This window comes from Anomaloglossus baeobatrachus, chromosome 4, assembly GCF_048569485.1.
Source record: "Anomaloglossus baeobatrachus isolate aAnoBae1 chromosome 4, aAnoBae1.hap1, whole genome shotgun sequence".
Classification (NCBI taxonomy): domain Eukaryota; kingdom Metazoa; phylum Chordata; class Amphibia; order Anura; family Aromobatidae; genus Anomaloglossus; species Anomaloglossus baeobatrachus.
The window spans coordinates 80,809,632-80,825,882 of NC_134356.1; the positions used below are offsets into that span (position 1 = coordinate 80,809,632).

At 49.2% G+C, this 16,251-nt stretch overlaps 1 long non-coding RNA gene across 1 annotated transcript in view; it reads right to left on the bottom strand.

The window, feature by feature from the left end:
• LOC142301239 (uncharacterized) overlaps positions 1-16,251 on the bottom strand; it is a 101,947-nt gene that overhangs the window by 41,140 nt on the left and 44,556 nt on the right. The window contains exon 2 of the long non-coding RNA XR_012752716.1: positions 6,812-6,898. This is a non-coding gene — a long non-coding RNA (uncharacterized LOC142301239). The remainder of the gene's footprint in view (positions 1-6,811; positions 6,899-16,251) is intronic.

Here is a 16,251-nt window from a genome sequence, read left to right on the forward strand (position 1 = left end):
GTTGATTTGCATTGTAAAGTATTGAGCATCTTCAAAAACTATATGAGAGTATCTTTTTTACAGCTCTTTAAACTTTATTTGAAAAAAATGGAATGGGTGTAAATTGCCTGGTCTTTAACTGTTTAAAGGGGTTGTCCAGTTCTGGGTTTTCATTAAAAATGTTGCACCCTTTGGCTTTTTTAGGCTCTTTCTTTAGCTGCTCATTCAAATTTGATGTGAAAGAAGATCAGAAATAGATGGATCAGACTTACAAACTCTCTGTTAAGTCAATCTCAATGAACTCCCTGACAGATTCACAGTTAACTTATTTTGTGGCCAGCAAAGGAAATACAGCGGCTATAGAAGCAAAATGGTGAAAAAATATTTAATGAAACCCAAATGTAATAATTATTTTTAGTCCAAATCACCAGTTAAAAAAAAAAAACAAGGAAATTGTCCCCAAAGGTGAACAACCCCATTAATGCAGCTCTTTGCAAATAAATTCTAAATTGATGTTCGTAGGTGCATTAATGAAAATGGAAGAAAGCATAAAAAACACAACTCCAGGTAACGTTTGCCTACACAACCCATTTGATATTCATTTGAAATATTTGACTTCTAAACATGCGCAGCAGTGATATCACAAAAATTAAATTAATGATGAAACAGCTAAAGGCAGAGTTGGTGCCGGCAGAACCAAATCTCACATGAAGCAGAAAACAGATGGCATTTCACGTTAGCTTAACTCCTCTATTTTAAATACGGATTGATAGAGAAATCCCCAAGCTACTACTACGAGCTGCTAATATTTTCCGCGTAATTTTAATAGCATTAAATAGGCGCTGCATATGGTTGATTTAGGGAACTGGGAATGGGATGTACAAAAGGTATTCTCTGGATTAATAAAAAGTGCAATATATTAAATATAATACCATTAATTGACCATCAAATTGTCAAGGAATGGCCGGAGGCTTGTGGTGGGATAATCTTTATTACTTTATGACATTGGAATAATATGTCTGAATAGGAAATCATTGAAGAGACTTTATTTGTAGCTAAAAACTATTTTGACCAAAATAAGTGGCATCAGAGAGTACTGGTGTGCTGAGTATACTGAGCATGAAGAATAGTTTCAGCCAACCAGTACTGATGACGTGGACAGTTGGAGCTGATTGCTTCCTTGCTGGCAATGCTTAGGCAAATATCTTTTGCGTAAAGCTGCAGTTACGCAAAAAAAAATGGCAAATGTTGACATTTTTATGCTTGTTTCAGTCAGCTCTGGAAAAGTTATCAGAGAAGTGAAGGAGTTGGGGCAAGGCATGACAACGCCTGCTCGAAAACATCATTAAAAGGTGTGGTATACCTTGTATGTATGGCAGAAATGTATCTTCAGCTGCGATGTTGGTGGGGTCAAATCGAAAGTGACGCACATCCGGCATCGCTGTCGATATCGGAGTGTGTAAATAGTTTTGGATACGATTAATGAGCGCAAAAGCGTCGAAGTCGTATCATCGGTGTAGCGTCGGTCATTTCCATAATTTCGGAAGGGCCGATGTTACGATGTTGTTCCTTGTTCCTGTGGCAGCACACATCGCTGTGTATGAAGCCACAGTAGCAAGGAACATCTCCTACCTGCGTCCTGCGGCTCACGCCGGCTATGCGGAAGGAAGGAGGTGGGCGGGATGTTTACGTCCCGCTCATCTCCGCCCCTCCGCTTCTATTGGCCACCTGACGTTTGACGTCGCTGTGACGCCGCATGACCCGCCCCCTTAGTAAGGAGGCAGTTCACCGGTCAGAGCGACGTCGCAGGGCAGGTGAGTGCATGTGAAGCTGCCATAGCGATAATGTTCGCTACGGCAGCTATCACACAATATCGTATGTGCGACGGGGTTGGGGACTATCGCGCTCGTAGTGTGTCGTAGTGTGCAAAGTGCCCCTAAGTGTTGTGTGCATCTTAATTAATTAGTTGCACCTTATTCCTGCATGACCATTATTAACACTGGCATGTGGGTCTTTATGAATTGAGGCCTGAGTTTGATCTTTTTGTTAGTAGCTCTGTATTTTATCAGCCCAGTGTGGTAGGCCTAATAAAAAGTTTAAATATGGGTTGTAATTTAATATAGTACTTTATTGAATGAGAATTACAGAATGAGGTCAGACTGAGTATGACAAAACTAAAAATAGAAGTACTATCCTGTTTCCCCAAAAATAAGACCTACCCCAAAAATAAGCCCTAGTAGGATTTTAAGGGCTTTTTGGAGTATACTTAAAATACAGTATAAGACCTACCCCAAAAATAAGCCCTAGTAGGGTTTTAAGGGCTTTTTGGAGTATACTTAAAATACAGTATAAGGTCTACTCCAAAAATAAGCTCTACTCATAGTTCCATAAGGAAGTGTCCAGGCAGCTAAAAAAAAAATAAAGAATACAGCAGGACTCTTCATCAAATAAAGCAGACATCCCCAAAATAAAGCAAACACCACCCTCCAAAAAAATCTCTTTCACCAGACCCCAAACAATTACAGTTGGCAAGTGCTGATGATGGATGGGCTCTCACACAGAGATTTGTGTCACTCTTGGGTCCCTTGCTGTTCCAGCTGTGTTGCATTGCAGCTCTCACAAACATATAGGGTACCAGACTGCTTCCAGTCAGCAGGGGGAGCCAACCGCTGTAGAACGCAAGGGGACCTGACAGCAATGTAGATTTGTATGGGAGAGCCCATTCACTTTCCTAAGTGTTTGTGGTCTGGTAACTGTGATTCGTTTAGGGGGTGTCTGCTTTATTTAGGGGGCAATCTTAGCAACACATAGAGAATAATATATTTAAGCAGGTAATATAAACCTTTGTAAATATGGTATGTGCCCACCACTATAGGACTGCTTCTGCATCACAAGAATAGCAGATCAGATAAGAAAACGTGCATCAGAGCCAGTAAGAGGATTAACACAAAATGTTGATGTTCTAGAACGTGATGATGGTTATATTTGAATAAATGTTGATTTTATTTTTTTGTTCAAGAATAAATGTGGATTGTTGTTCATGGGAAAATATAAGACATCCCCTGAAAATAAGCCCTAGCACATCTTTCAGAGAAAAAAAAAATATTTAATGTTTTAAGTATTTGATACAAAAGTTCCTTTATTCTAAAAAGGCCAATTGTTGACTACAAGAGAGGAGGAGAATGAATAAGGTTACATTGTGGTTATTTTTTTATCATAGGAAGCAGCAAAAGCCCATTGGTCTAGGTTCCTACAATGAGTAATAGTTGTTGTGACGGGGTGTACAGCAGAGCAAGGAGAGACAACAGGCCGAGGAACGATCCAACAGGTTTATTCACAAGAACACTGGAACAGCACACGATAAGTCCACGTAAAACAGATTCGGGGGCCCTTCCCGACAATCCTCGGACCGGATTACAAAGCAATCATCCTTACAGTAGTCCAAAGAGTTCCACACAATCCCACGGGCCGCCACACAGGCCTAGCTCCGTCCGTGTCCACAGCCACACAGGCTGAAGCTCCTGCTCCCTTCAAGTTTCAGCTCACTCTGAAGTTACAAAAAGGGAAATGCATTGTCTGTGCTCCTTGACCAGCCCACCATGTTCAGGGGGTGGGGGTCACACATCCTATCATCAATGGTTTGGTCCATCACATGGCCCCGATATGTCTGCCAGCCACAGTAGATGAAGGGATCCCCTGCTGTGCAGAACAATGACTATTCCTTCACTGGCCAATTCAATTACAGATTAGATACACAACTCTGGAAAGAAGAGGACAGGCTATTTACATAATCACATTAGATGCCAAGACTACAATTGTATGAGAGAGACACATTGAGATCAGTAGCTCCCCCAAGGAAATACATGAATTACAACTAATACAACCAGGGAAATATGCATATCATGACATAGTATCACAGCATATACAGTGAGAGGGTAAATTACATCTTCACAATCCCTCCCCCTCCCAACTTGTGTACGTACTAGGGACCTCTACAGGTCACTGGTTAAGTACACACAGGCAGAGCGTTACTTACATGTGGCTTCATGCAGCCACGAATTGGCATCGTAGCTCTCCCACATCATTGCCCAGGAGAACAGCTGCAGGCAGACCACCCATCATCCCAACCACACATCGCTTGACCCCAAAACCAAAGTTCAGATCCACAGTGGCTGTGGGAATAGTCCTCCATTGTCCACCAGCCAGTTCAATAACAATCCCAGGTCCTCTATGGATTGCCTCAGGCCGAACCACTCGGGGATCAGCCAGTGTGAGGAAAGCACCCGAGTCACAAAATCCAACAAGTCTCTGTCCATCCAGCACAACCTCCTGCAAATGCTTACCTCGATGAGCAGAAGTCGTCATAACTGCGGGTCGCACCCCGTAAACTCCTGGTGGTGCAACATGGGGGGCTGAGTCACTAGGCCAGTCCTCACATAACGGTGCCACATCTTCCTCCATGGCACTGGGCTGTAAATAATTAACAATCCGATTGGGTGCAGGATCAGTCCTCATTTGAACAGCTGGGCAGGAGACTTGCCGATACCCTGGCTGTCCACATTGATAGCATCTGAGCTGGGTCTCCCTCCATCCAAGGCGTCCTCTTGGGTAAGGGGTAGGGGAACTTGGAGGCCGGCTCCCACCTGAAGGTGCTGTAGGGGTTTGAGGATGATTCCTCCATGGCCTGGCTGGGCATGAGGCCTGCAAATGCCCGGGATGCCTACAAACATAACACCTGCGCTCTGTTACTTCCTCTCCCCGGCGTATTCCAGAAAGTGCAGTAGAAGCAACTGGAGGCACATTAACACGGGTATCAACATGTGGTGGCTTAGAGGAACGGGGAACAATGGGGACAGAATAACTGGGGGCATCCAGTGTTGTGGAGCTGTTAGGCGTCTCTCCATCCTCCAACAGAATCCTCCACTGAGGCTTGATGGTGAGCACCTCATCAGCGAGAGCAGCAGCTTCCTCCACTGTCGCTGGTTTTCTCTCACGCACCCATTCCCGGATCTCAGCGGGGCACTGGGCAAAGAATTGTTCTTTTAGGATGACCTGCAGGAAGGTCTCCCAAGATAAGGCCTCCTCTGCCTCCAGCCAGCGATTACATATTTGTTTGAGTCTATGAGCATATATCTTAAAAGACACTTCCCCATCACAGGCTAAAGCACGGAACTGAGTCCTGTAAGTGTCTGGGGTCACAGCATAATGTTCTAGAATAGTCTGTTTAATCTCCGCATACTCACAGTTCCACCGAGGGTCCATAGCTCTATAGGCTTCAGCAGCTCCCCCCTCTAGGAGCCCAACCAGATGCCGGACGCGCTCCCTTTCTGGGACTTCCATTAATCGACACTGATGCTCAAAGTCCTGGAAGAAGCCCTCAATGTCACCAGCAGCCTCATTAAACTGCTTGAAGTCTTTGCGGGACACTCTGGGAAGTTCCCTCATGATGGGTGCTGGGGTTACAGTCTGTCTGGAACCTCTCGCGGCTTCCACAGCGAGCTGCTTATCCAGCAATGCCATCTCCTCCATCCTGCGCTCCTTCTCTTCAGCTCCACGCATGGCCTCCCTCTTATCTTCTATGGTGGCCTCATCTCCAAGCAGTGCCATCTTTTCCTTGTACCACACAATCCATTGACTTTTTTGGGTATTTACCTCCAGCTCCCGTCTTTCCTCCCTTTGCTGTGAGGATCCTTCCTCCACGTCATTTTGCGAGCAGACTCCTTCTAGCGCCTCAATCAGCTGCTCCTTGGAGAGTCCTTTGAAACGAACTCCTACTTCACGGGCCTTTGATTGCAGGCTCCCCAAAGTCCAGGTCTTGTACTCTGCAGTGCTGGTTCCTGATGTTGAGCCATTGTCCTCCATTCCTTCTGCTCTGATCCCAGCGCTGCCAACCAGTTTGTGACGGGGTGTACAGCAGAGCAAGGAGAGACAACAGCCCGAGGAACGATCCAACAGGTTTATTCACAAGAACACTGGAACAGCACACGATAAGTCCACGTAAAACAGATTCGGGGGCCCTTCCCGACAATCCTCGGACCGGATTACAAAGCAATCGTCCTTACAGTAGTCCAAAGAGTTCCACACAATCCCACGGGCCGCCACACAGGCCTAGCTCTGTCCGTGTCCACAGCCACACAGGCTGAAGCTCCTGCTCCCTTCAAGTTTCAGCTCACTCTGAAGTTACAAAAAGGGAAATGCATTGTCTGTGCTCCTTGACCAGCCCACCATGTTCAGGGGGTGGGGGTCACACATCCTATCATCAATGGTTTGGTCCATCACAGGGCTCCGATATGTCTGCCAGCCACAGTAGATGAAGGGATCCCCTGCTGTGCAGAACAATGACTATTCCTTCACTGGCCAATTCAATTACAGATTAGATACACAACTCTGGAAAGAAGAGGACAGGCTATTTACATAATCACATTAGATGCCAAGACTACAATTGTATGAGAGAGACACATTGAGATCAGTAGCTCCCCCAAGGAAATACATGAATTACAACTAATACAACCAGGGAAATATGCATATCATGACATAGTATCACAGCATATACAGTGAGAGGGTAAATTACATCTTCACAGTTGTGTTTTTGATGCTGCGTATATTTGTGCTCAAAAAAGTGTTTCAAACAAAGCAGTTTAATTTTAAACACAACATATCAAAAAGAGACATAAAATGTTGAGTCAAAAACGCAATAAAAACGCATGTAAATAAAACACTAAAAACAAGCAAATTAACTAGAGCTGAGTGAAATGTTTGAATTCTAATTAGCCGACGTCATAGAAAACAACTAGAAGAATAAAACATATTGTGTCAAGAACATTAATCTTACCAAGTGACTCCGGAGATTGAATCCATTACTGTCGTACATATTACCAGTCCTTTGCTCTATGATGACCCAGTGATAAACCGACCACCACTGTAAAAGGTAAGAAAATGGGTGGTCATGTGATGACTAGATTTTCAGCAGTTTCTCTCAAAAGAATATTGAAAGAAATGGAGGAGATTTAAAAAAGAGCGGAGGAGCGGTATGTGACTTTGACTATGCAAATCGCTTACTTGCAGGCACGTGACTGCCTATACTTTCATGATTTAGCAATATCTTCACATAGAACAACTACAAAAATTTGTTTGGCGCTCAAAAGACTCTATTAAGTTATGTCCATCCCTGATCCATCCATGCACAGAATAATCACAGGTTGCCCATGGCTTGTTATGATAGTGCTAGTCCTCAGGCTTGACATTTTAGTACTCCTATCAAAAGGAATCTATAACAAGGTTTTTACTATGTAATTTAAGAGGAGCATGATATAGGAGAAGAGATCCTCATTTCAGCAATGTGTCATTTACTTTTCTGCTTGGTGTAGTTTTGATAAAATCCCTGTTTTCTCTTCTGTAGATCTAGGAGTTCTCAGAATGCTGATGTCAGCAGTGGTCCCTTATATTTCTGGTGTCAGGAGATCACAGTGCAGGACTTCATATACACTTGCTCAGATTAATACTGCTGGCTGTGCAGATTCTCCTTTATCCAGCGCTGCTAGGGTTAAGTCTGGTCTCCTGAAACTCTGAGTGTAAGTGTCGCGGGCGGCGGGGCGCTGCGCTCGCTAACGCTCGGGTCCGGCGCTGGTGCGGCTGCTGCTCGGTGGCTCGAGCGGTGGGCCGGATTCGGGGACTCGAGCGGCGCTCCTCACCCGTGAGTGAAAAGGGTGGTTGGTTTGGGGGATTTAGTCCGTGACGCCACCCACGGGTCGTGGTGAAGATGGGCACCACCGCTGCTGGTGACGGGGATCCCGGGAGCGATGGTAGGGAGCAGTTGGGATGTTGTTTTCCCCCTCCGTGGGTAGGGGTCGGTGGTCTCGGGGCCCGGTGGTGAGACGGGGAGGCAGGGTAGGTGAGGTGCAGGGTTGCGGGCACAGCGCGGTGCGGTGCCGGATGGCATGGGTGTACTCACTCAGCAAGAGATGCACAAAGTCTCTGGTAAACCAAATGGCTGGATGGACGGGTCCCGCAGCCGGCTGCAGTGTCTCTCCCCAGACAGGTGATGTCGGCTGTCTTTCCCTGCACCTTTGTGTAGTGTCTTGACTACGATGGGTTCCCAACGGTAGTCCGCTCCCCAGTGTATGGATAAGGGAGGAGCCCGTTTGCCCGCAGGAGCTGGCCCTTGGGTCTCTAGCCTTTGGCGGTAGCTGTATACCCTCACGGTGCGGACGGTTGCCTTCTAACGGGTCTTTGGCTGTTAGGAAACCCCTGGGGTTCCTGTCACACTCGTATTTGACTGTTGATGGCGACTCCAAGCCTAGTCGGGGTCCGATGGCCCTGCCTGTGTGTGCTGGCTTCACTCCGCTCCCCGGTCGGTACCGGCGGGCCACCGCCCAACTCCGGTCCTACGGTTCCGCATTGATCCACCACTCCTGCAGACGGCCGCCACCGTCTGCCAACCTTGTTGTCAGTGCCTGGGCCACCAACCCAGACACTCTCCACTTCCCTCCTCTCACTTCAACCTCCTCAACTAAACTCCGCTCCTTTTCCCGCCTCCAGGCCTGTGAACTCTTCGGTGGGTGAGGCCAACCACTTGGCTCCGCCCTACCTGGTGTGGACATCAGACCCTGGAGGGAGGCAACAAGGGTTTTGTGTTTGGCTAATGTTACTGTCCAGTGGGGGTGGGGGTGTGTGTTACCTGTGATGACCTGGCTAGTCCAGGGCGCCACATAACCAATACTCAGCTGTTATCTATTGGTACTTAGCTCTGCTATAAAGATTTCCCTTCTAGTCCAGTGATAGACTGGTGATAGTTTCTGCTTGCCTCTAGAGGGAACCTGTGAGATGAGGGTCAGGAAGCCATTCAGAGAACAGTTGCTGTGTGAAAGTTTTGTTTTTTCCCCCTCTGGTCTGTTCCTCATTATAACATCTTCTTATTTAGAGTGCTTTGAATGTTGGCATTAAATTTACCCCTGTCTGTCTTATTTTTAACCTAGAGCAGGATTAAGGCCACTTTACACGCTACGACATCGCTCAATCTATCTCGTTGGGGTCACGGAACTTGTGACGCACATCCGGCCGCTTTAGCGATGTCATTGCGTGTGACACCTAAGAGCGATTTTGCATCGTCGCAAAACGTGCAAAATCGCTAATCGGTGACATGCCCCCCTAATCCCAATTATCATTGCTGCTGCGTGTACGATGTAGTTCATCGATCCTGCAGCAGCATACATCGCTACGTGTGACACCGCAGGAACAAGGAAGCTCACCTTACCTGCGGCCTCCGGCAATGCGGAAGGAAGGAGGTGGGTGGGATGTTACGTCCCGCTCATCTCTGCCCCTCCGCTTCTATTGGGCGCCCGCTTAGTGACGTAGCTGGGACGCCGAACAAGCCGCCCCCTTAGAAAGGAGGCGGTTTGCTGATCACAGCGACGTTGCTAGGCAGGTAAGTAGTGTGACGGGTCTGAGCGATGTTGTGCGCCACGGGCAGCGATTTGCCCATGTCACACAACCGATGGGGGCGGGTACGCACGCTAGCGATATCGGTAAGATATCACAGCGTGTAAAGCAGCCTTTAGAGTTTCTGCTGCCCTTCACACTATACAGGGTTGAGTCTAGGGAAAGACAGGGATAGGCACGTGATTGGCGACAAAGTGAAAGAACCCGTATAGGGACATTAGGGAGTGCAGGGATCAGTCTCAGGTGAGTTTAGGAGGTGACCCTGTTCCCCATTCCCTAGTGCAAGGGCCCACCATTGTAATGTGTACTGTGTGTGTTGCGGCGCTCGCTGGGGGTTTCCGTGTACCTGGCGGAACCCCGGTAGTCAAAGCGTGGCAGTTGAGCCCTGCATAACCCCATCCACTTCACTGATTGGCAGCTTTCAGTTTATACTATACATTGTTATAAAGCTGTTGATAAGTAGTGGAGGTGTGGTTATACAAAGCAGGAGGACTACATGGCATGAGAGAACTAATCTTCTACTGATAATCTCCTGCTGTTAAAACACTGATGGTATTAAAAAAAACTAGTGGACTAATAAGTGACACATCACTAGATGTCTCTGCCCCTACAGCATGCTATTTTCAGAATAAATAACAAAAACCTGTTAACAGATTCCATTGAATAGGAAAGAGTTGACAGAACAATAGACGCAGTATAGATGCAAAAAAACAAAGAACAGAATTGACATTTTATTTGTTGCATTACTTATTTTCTTTTGCATCATTTAAAAGCCAAGCCTTCATATGGCTAAAAATAAAGTTAGTAAAAATTGTTAGGAAGGGGTTACTACTGTTTAAAATGGAAATGGTACTCGGAGACCAAGATTTGGTAATATCGGCCTATTATTTGGAACCTATGAATGTTTGATTGGTGGTGGTCTATTTTCTGAAGCTCCTGCATACCACTATATTAATATAGTGTATATATATATACACAGTATATATATATATATATATATATATATATATATATATATAATCAGTGCCTACAAGTAGTATTCAACCCCCTGCAGATTTAGCAGGTTTGATAAGATGCAAATAAGCTAGAGCCTGCAAACTTCAAACAAGAGCAGGATTTATTAACAGATGCATAAATCTTACAAACCAACAAGTTATGTTGCTCAGTTAAATTTTAATAAATTTTCAACATAAAAGTGTGGGTCAATTATTATTCAACCCCTAGGTTTAATATTTTGTGGAATAACCCTTGTTTGCAATTACAGCTAATAATCGTCTTTTATAAGAAATGATCAGGCCGGCACAGGACTCTGGAGTTATCTTGGCCCACTCCTCCATGCAGATCTTCTCCAAGTTATCTAGGTTCTTTGGGTGTCTCATGTGGACTTTAATCTTGAGCTCCTTCCACAAGTTTTCAATTGGGTTAAGGTCAGGAGACTGACTAGGTCACTGCAACACCTTGATTTTTTCCCTCTTGAACCAGGCCTTGGTTTTCTTGGCTGTGTGCTTTGGGTCGTTGTCTTGTTGGAAGATTAAATGACGACTCATCTTAAGATCCTTGATGGAGGAGCGGAGGTTCTTGGCCAAAATCTCCAGGTAGGCCGTGCTATCCATCTTCCCATGGATGCGGACCAGATGGCCAGGCCCCTTGGCTGAGAAACAGCCCCACAGCATGATGCTGCCACCACCATGCTTGACTGTAGGGATGGTATTCTTGGGGTCGTATGCAGTGCCATCCAGTCTCCAAACGTCACGTGTGTGGTTGGCACCAAAGATCGCGATCTTGGTCTCATCAGACCAGAGAACCTTGAACCAGTCTGTCTCAGAGTCCTCCAAGTGATCATGAGCAAACTGTAGACGAGCCTTGACATGACGCTTTGAAAGTAAAGGTACCTTACGGGCTCGTCTGGAACGGAGACCATTGCGGTGGAGTACGTTACTTATTGACTGAAACCAATGTCCCCACTGCCATGAGATCTTCCCGGAGGTCCTTCCTTGTTGTCCTTGGGTTAGCCTTGACTCTTCGGATAAGCCTGGCCTCGGCACAGGTGGTAACTTTCAAAGGTTGTCCAGGACGTGGAAGGCTAACAGTAGTTCCATAAGCCTTCCACTTCCGGATGATGCTCCCAACAGTGGAGACAGGTAGGCCCAACTCCTTGGAAAGGGGTTTGTACCACTTGCCAGCCTTGTGACTCTCCACGATCTTGTCTCTGATGGCCTTGGAATGCTCCTTTGTCTTTCCCATGTTGACCAAGTATGAGTGCTGTTCACAAGTTTGGGGAGGGTCTTAATTAGTCAGAAAAGGCTGGAAAAAGAGATAATTAATCCAAACATGTGAAGCTCATTGTTCTTTGTGCCTGAAATACTTCTTAATACTTTAGGGGAACCAAACAGAATTCTTGTGGTTTGAGGGGTTGAATAATAAATGACCCTCTGAATAAACTTTTCACAATTTAAAAAAAAAATAAAAAAAGAAATAACATTCATTTTTGCTGCAGTGCATTTCACACTTCCAGGCTGATCTACAGTCCAAATGTCACAATGCCAAGTTAATTCCGAATGTGTAAACCTGCTAAATCTGCAGGGGGTTGAATACTACTTGTAGGCACTGTATATATATATATTCTATATATATAATTGTCTAATTCTGTGTGTCTGTAATGGAAATCCCGCATCGCTGATTGGTCGCTGGCGTGACCAATATGCGACAGGCGCAGTTCGGCCACGAATTGGCGCGGGATTTGAACCACACTTCGCTGATTCGTTGCACACAGAAACCGCCGCACACAGACACCGCTTCACACAGGAACTGCTGCACACAGAAGCCTCTATATACATCCCAGCAGCCTTTATATACACCCCACAAGCCAAAGCCTCTATATACACCCCAGCAGCAGCCTTGCACTTTCTTCTCTTTTCATACTCTGTAGTACTTTCTCTCTCCCCTCACTGGCCCTGCAGGCTGGGAGATGCGGCTGCTTCCTATTTCCTCCTCGGCATGTCCCGCCCACCTCTCTGCTCAACTGCCTCCGGATTGGATGTGGGTGTTACTGAGAGAGTAGTGCGGGCTACATAAACTACATACATACTTTAGAATACCCGATGCACTAGAATTTGGCCACCATCTAGGATATATATATATATATATATATATATATATTAATATATATATATATGTATACAGCGTCGGACTGGCTACCGGAGTAATCTCCAGTAATGCCAGTCCTGGATTCAGGTACCTGCATTGCACTCCGTTGCTCTCACCTGAGCTCCGGCGTGCAGCCTAGACTGTACCGCGAACGCCGAGTGATTGATTCCCCAGTGCTTGCGGTTCAGTCCATGACATATGCAGACAGACCAGGGTGATCTCTAGAGTTCAGGTGAGAGTGTCGCGGGCAGAGGAGGGGATGCTGCGCTCACCCACTGCTCGGGTCCGGCTGCTGCTGCTGCTGCTCGGTGGCTCGAGCGACGGGCCGGATCCCAGGGACTCGAGCGGCGTTCCTCGTCCGTGAGTGAAAGGGGGTGGTTTGGTTTAGGGATATTGTCCGTGATGCCACCCATGGTTGTGGTTGCGGTTCAGTTCATGTCAGCTGCAGGCAGGCCTGGGTGATCTCCAGTGATCTTGTGGCGCCCTGGACAAGCCAGGACATCATAGGTACTGCAACAACACACCCCACACCTCGGCTAGGCACACCAAGGTCAAACAGAAATCCTTGTTGCCTCCCTCCAAGGGCTGATGTCCACACCAGGGGGTGGGCCAGGCAGTTGGTCCCGCCCACCGAGGAGTTCACAGTCCTGGAGGCGGGAAGAGAAGTTAGTTAGAGATTAGAGTTAGAGAGGTGAAGTGGTGGTAGAGGAGACTGACCGTGTCCGGGTGCGTGGCCCGGGCACATACAGCAAGGTTGGCAGACGGTGGTGACCGTCTGCAGGAGAGGCTGATTGGAGTGAACCGTAAGGACCGGGGACGGACGGTGGCCCGACGGTACTGGATCGGGGAGCAAAGAGAAGCCAGCACCATTCGGCAGGGCTTACGGACCCCGACCAGGCTAGGAGTTGCCGTAAAACTGGTCAAACCCGTTAGCGAACGGAACCTCCGGGGTTTCCCAGCAGTCAAGACCCGATTGAAGGCAACAGCTCACACCGTAAAGGTGAGACACAGTCACCGCCAAGGCTACAGTTCCCAGGGCCAGAGCCTGCGGGCAAAAGGGGCTCCCTCAGCATCCATCCAAGCTGGGGAGCGGGTTACCGGTGGGAAGCCATTGGAACCGTAAACACAACACAGGTGCAGGGAAAGGCAGCCACCATCAACCTACCGGGAGAGCTACCGCAGCCGTCTGTGGGACCCGTCCATCCAGCCGTTTGTTTTACCGGAGACTTTGCATTCATTATTGGCTGAGTGAATACCACCGTGCCGTGCGGCACAGCGCTGCCCCCGCGACCCTGCACCTCACCAGGCCCCGTAACCCGCCTGCCACCCCTAACCCTCACCGGGGCCCCGGGAGAACCAACCCCCTACCCACGGAGGGGAGAACCAACATCCAAGCTGCTCCCTGTCATCGCTCCCGGAATCCCCGTTCAGAGTAGCGGTGGTGTCACAACCTCACCACAACCGTGGGTGGCGTCACGGACAATATCCCTAAACCAAACCACCCCCTTTCACTAACGGGCAAGGAACGCCGCTCGAGTCCCCGGGATCCGGCCCGTCGCTCGAGCCACCGAACAGCAGCAGCAGCCGGACCCGAGCAGTGGGTGAGCGCAGCGTCCCCTCCTCCGCCCGCGAAAACTTGGCATCACGAACAGGATCTTACCGCTCTGCTGTCTGGGAGAGGTGCGCCTTGTGACCGCTGGAGGTGTCCGGCCGAAAATTTTGAGAAGCCGCCATTTTGGGCACGAACAATCCCCGCTCGAGCGTCTTCCCGAGCAGTGGAGGCGCGAAAGCCAAAACCCCGCCCCTGTAGAGGAGGAGCCAGAAAAAGACTAAGGGGGACGGATGGCATCTGGCCGCATGTAGCCCGCGGCTATAAAAGTAGGGACGCCAGGACCCTGCGGCCATCTTTTTGTTCCTGGAAGAGGCCGCCGCAGCGATGTACCAGCCGTCCCGTAGCCCCCGTGCCAGGCACCGCGGCGTGGGTTGAGGTCCAGACCGCCCAGCTCCAACAGCGGCTGCAGATCAGGATGCAACTCCTCTTGGAGGAGTGGGAGGCCGACATGGCGGAAGTGGTGGTGGCCATACGGAGATGCGAGGTGGAGGGAGTCTTGGAAGAAAGGGTAAGTGACACATGCCCCTATACCCCTAGTGGGTCGGTCATCGCGGCCGAGGGGCCCGGTCTACACCCGCTCGCCCTGCTACCTCCCCCGCTACCCGTGTTGGCTGCTGCTGCCCCGCCACTAGGCCCGCTACCACCACCACCGGTAGCAGTACCCCGCCCATCCACCCAGGCGGACCGACCTGCAGCTGGGGCCCGTGACCGCCCGCAGCCGCTCCCGTGGAAGGTGCCGAAGACCGAGGCCGTTGGAAAAGAGATACCGGAGGCACCTGTGGAGACTTCCCCCAAACCGGTGCAGACAGACCGCTCCATGCAGGAGGTCCAGCGGGAGACGACCCCTGTGCCCATCCCCCACACCTCGGCTGAGGCCGCACCAGGTTGCCGCTGCAGGGCAGCACCCCAGGCCATGACACCGCGGGACCTTCCCCCCAGAATGCCAATCCTGGGCAGCGTGAAGGAGGTCTCGCGGGGCCCGACCCGTGCACCGGGGCCTGCAGTAGCCCCTTACTGGGACAGAGCACAGACCCCGCTGGGCCAGGGGATTGCGGAGAGGGAGCGAAGGAAGGCGGAGCTGGTAGCCCGTACGATAAAAGAAAAGGAAAGCCTCCGTCAGGCCACCTTCCGGGTATGGGGCCCGTTCTATGAAGGACAAGTGAGGAGGTTTGACATCCGTCGGGGGTACGGGTTCATATACGAACCGGGCCTGGAGGCCGAAATCTTTGTGGCCCATCGGGACGTCAATGCCCACCTACCCGAGGACCATCCAGGCCGCAACCTGATGCCGGGGGACTTGGTCCAATACACCAGGCACTGCGGGGAGAGGGGTTGGTTTGCGCTGGATGCGAAGCTGAGGGGCAGTCAAGAGGCCCGAGTATCTGCCCAGCCCCCTCCCCTGGCCGACACCGTGGATCTGGAGTAAGTCAGCAGTCCACCGTTGTTAGAAGTTGTCCCCGTTGGGACCACCAGTACAGTTTGAAAGTTTTTTTTAAATGATAAGAGCAAATCAACCAAAGAAGTAACCTGATTGAGGTTTTGATTGAACTGGCCATTGCCGGCAACTGTGGTCCCCGTAGGGACTGTCTGCAATCCTTGCGTAAGGAACTGCTTACGGACAAGCCCGAGAACTTGCAGGGCAACCACAAACTTAGTGGAATGTAAATAAAAATGTTTGGCTTGATACCGTTACCGCCTCCGGAGAGGCAGATTGGAGGAAGGGCCCGCAGTGGAGTAGGCTGGGGCCCGGCCACCACCGGAACCGGTGGCGATCCTCCGGGGGTTCAGGGGTCCCCATGGACGCGGGTCCCCTGAAAGAGACAGAACCCGCTCGGGCAGCCTGGTGATGGAGTGGGGTCAAGGGGTGCTGCCAACTTCTTAGGGGCAGCATGAGGGCCAGGTTGTTTGGGTGGGAGAAGAGCGGAAGCCGTTACCATTTGCAACGTTTAAGTACCGTACCTCCCGTTATGGGAAGATTGATGCACATGCTTATGTTTTAATGTTTATTGTGTTTTACCCCTTTTCTACAGTTAACAAAAATAAAACCGGTGATGGACGGGCAGCCTGCGGATGGT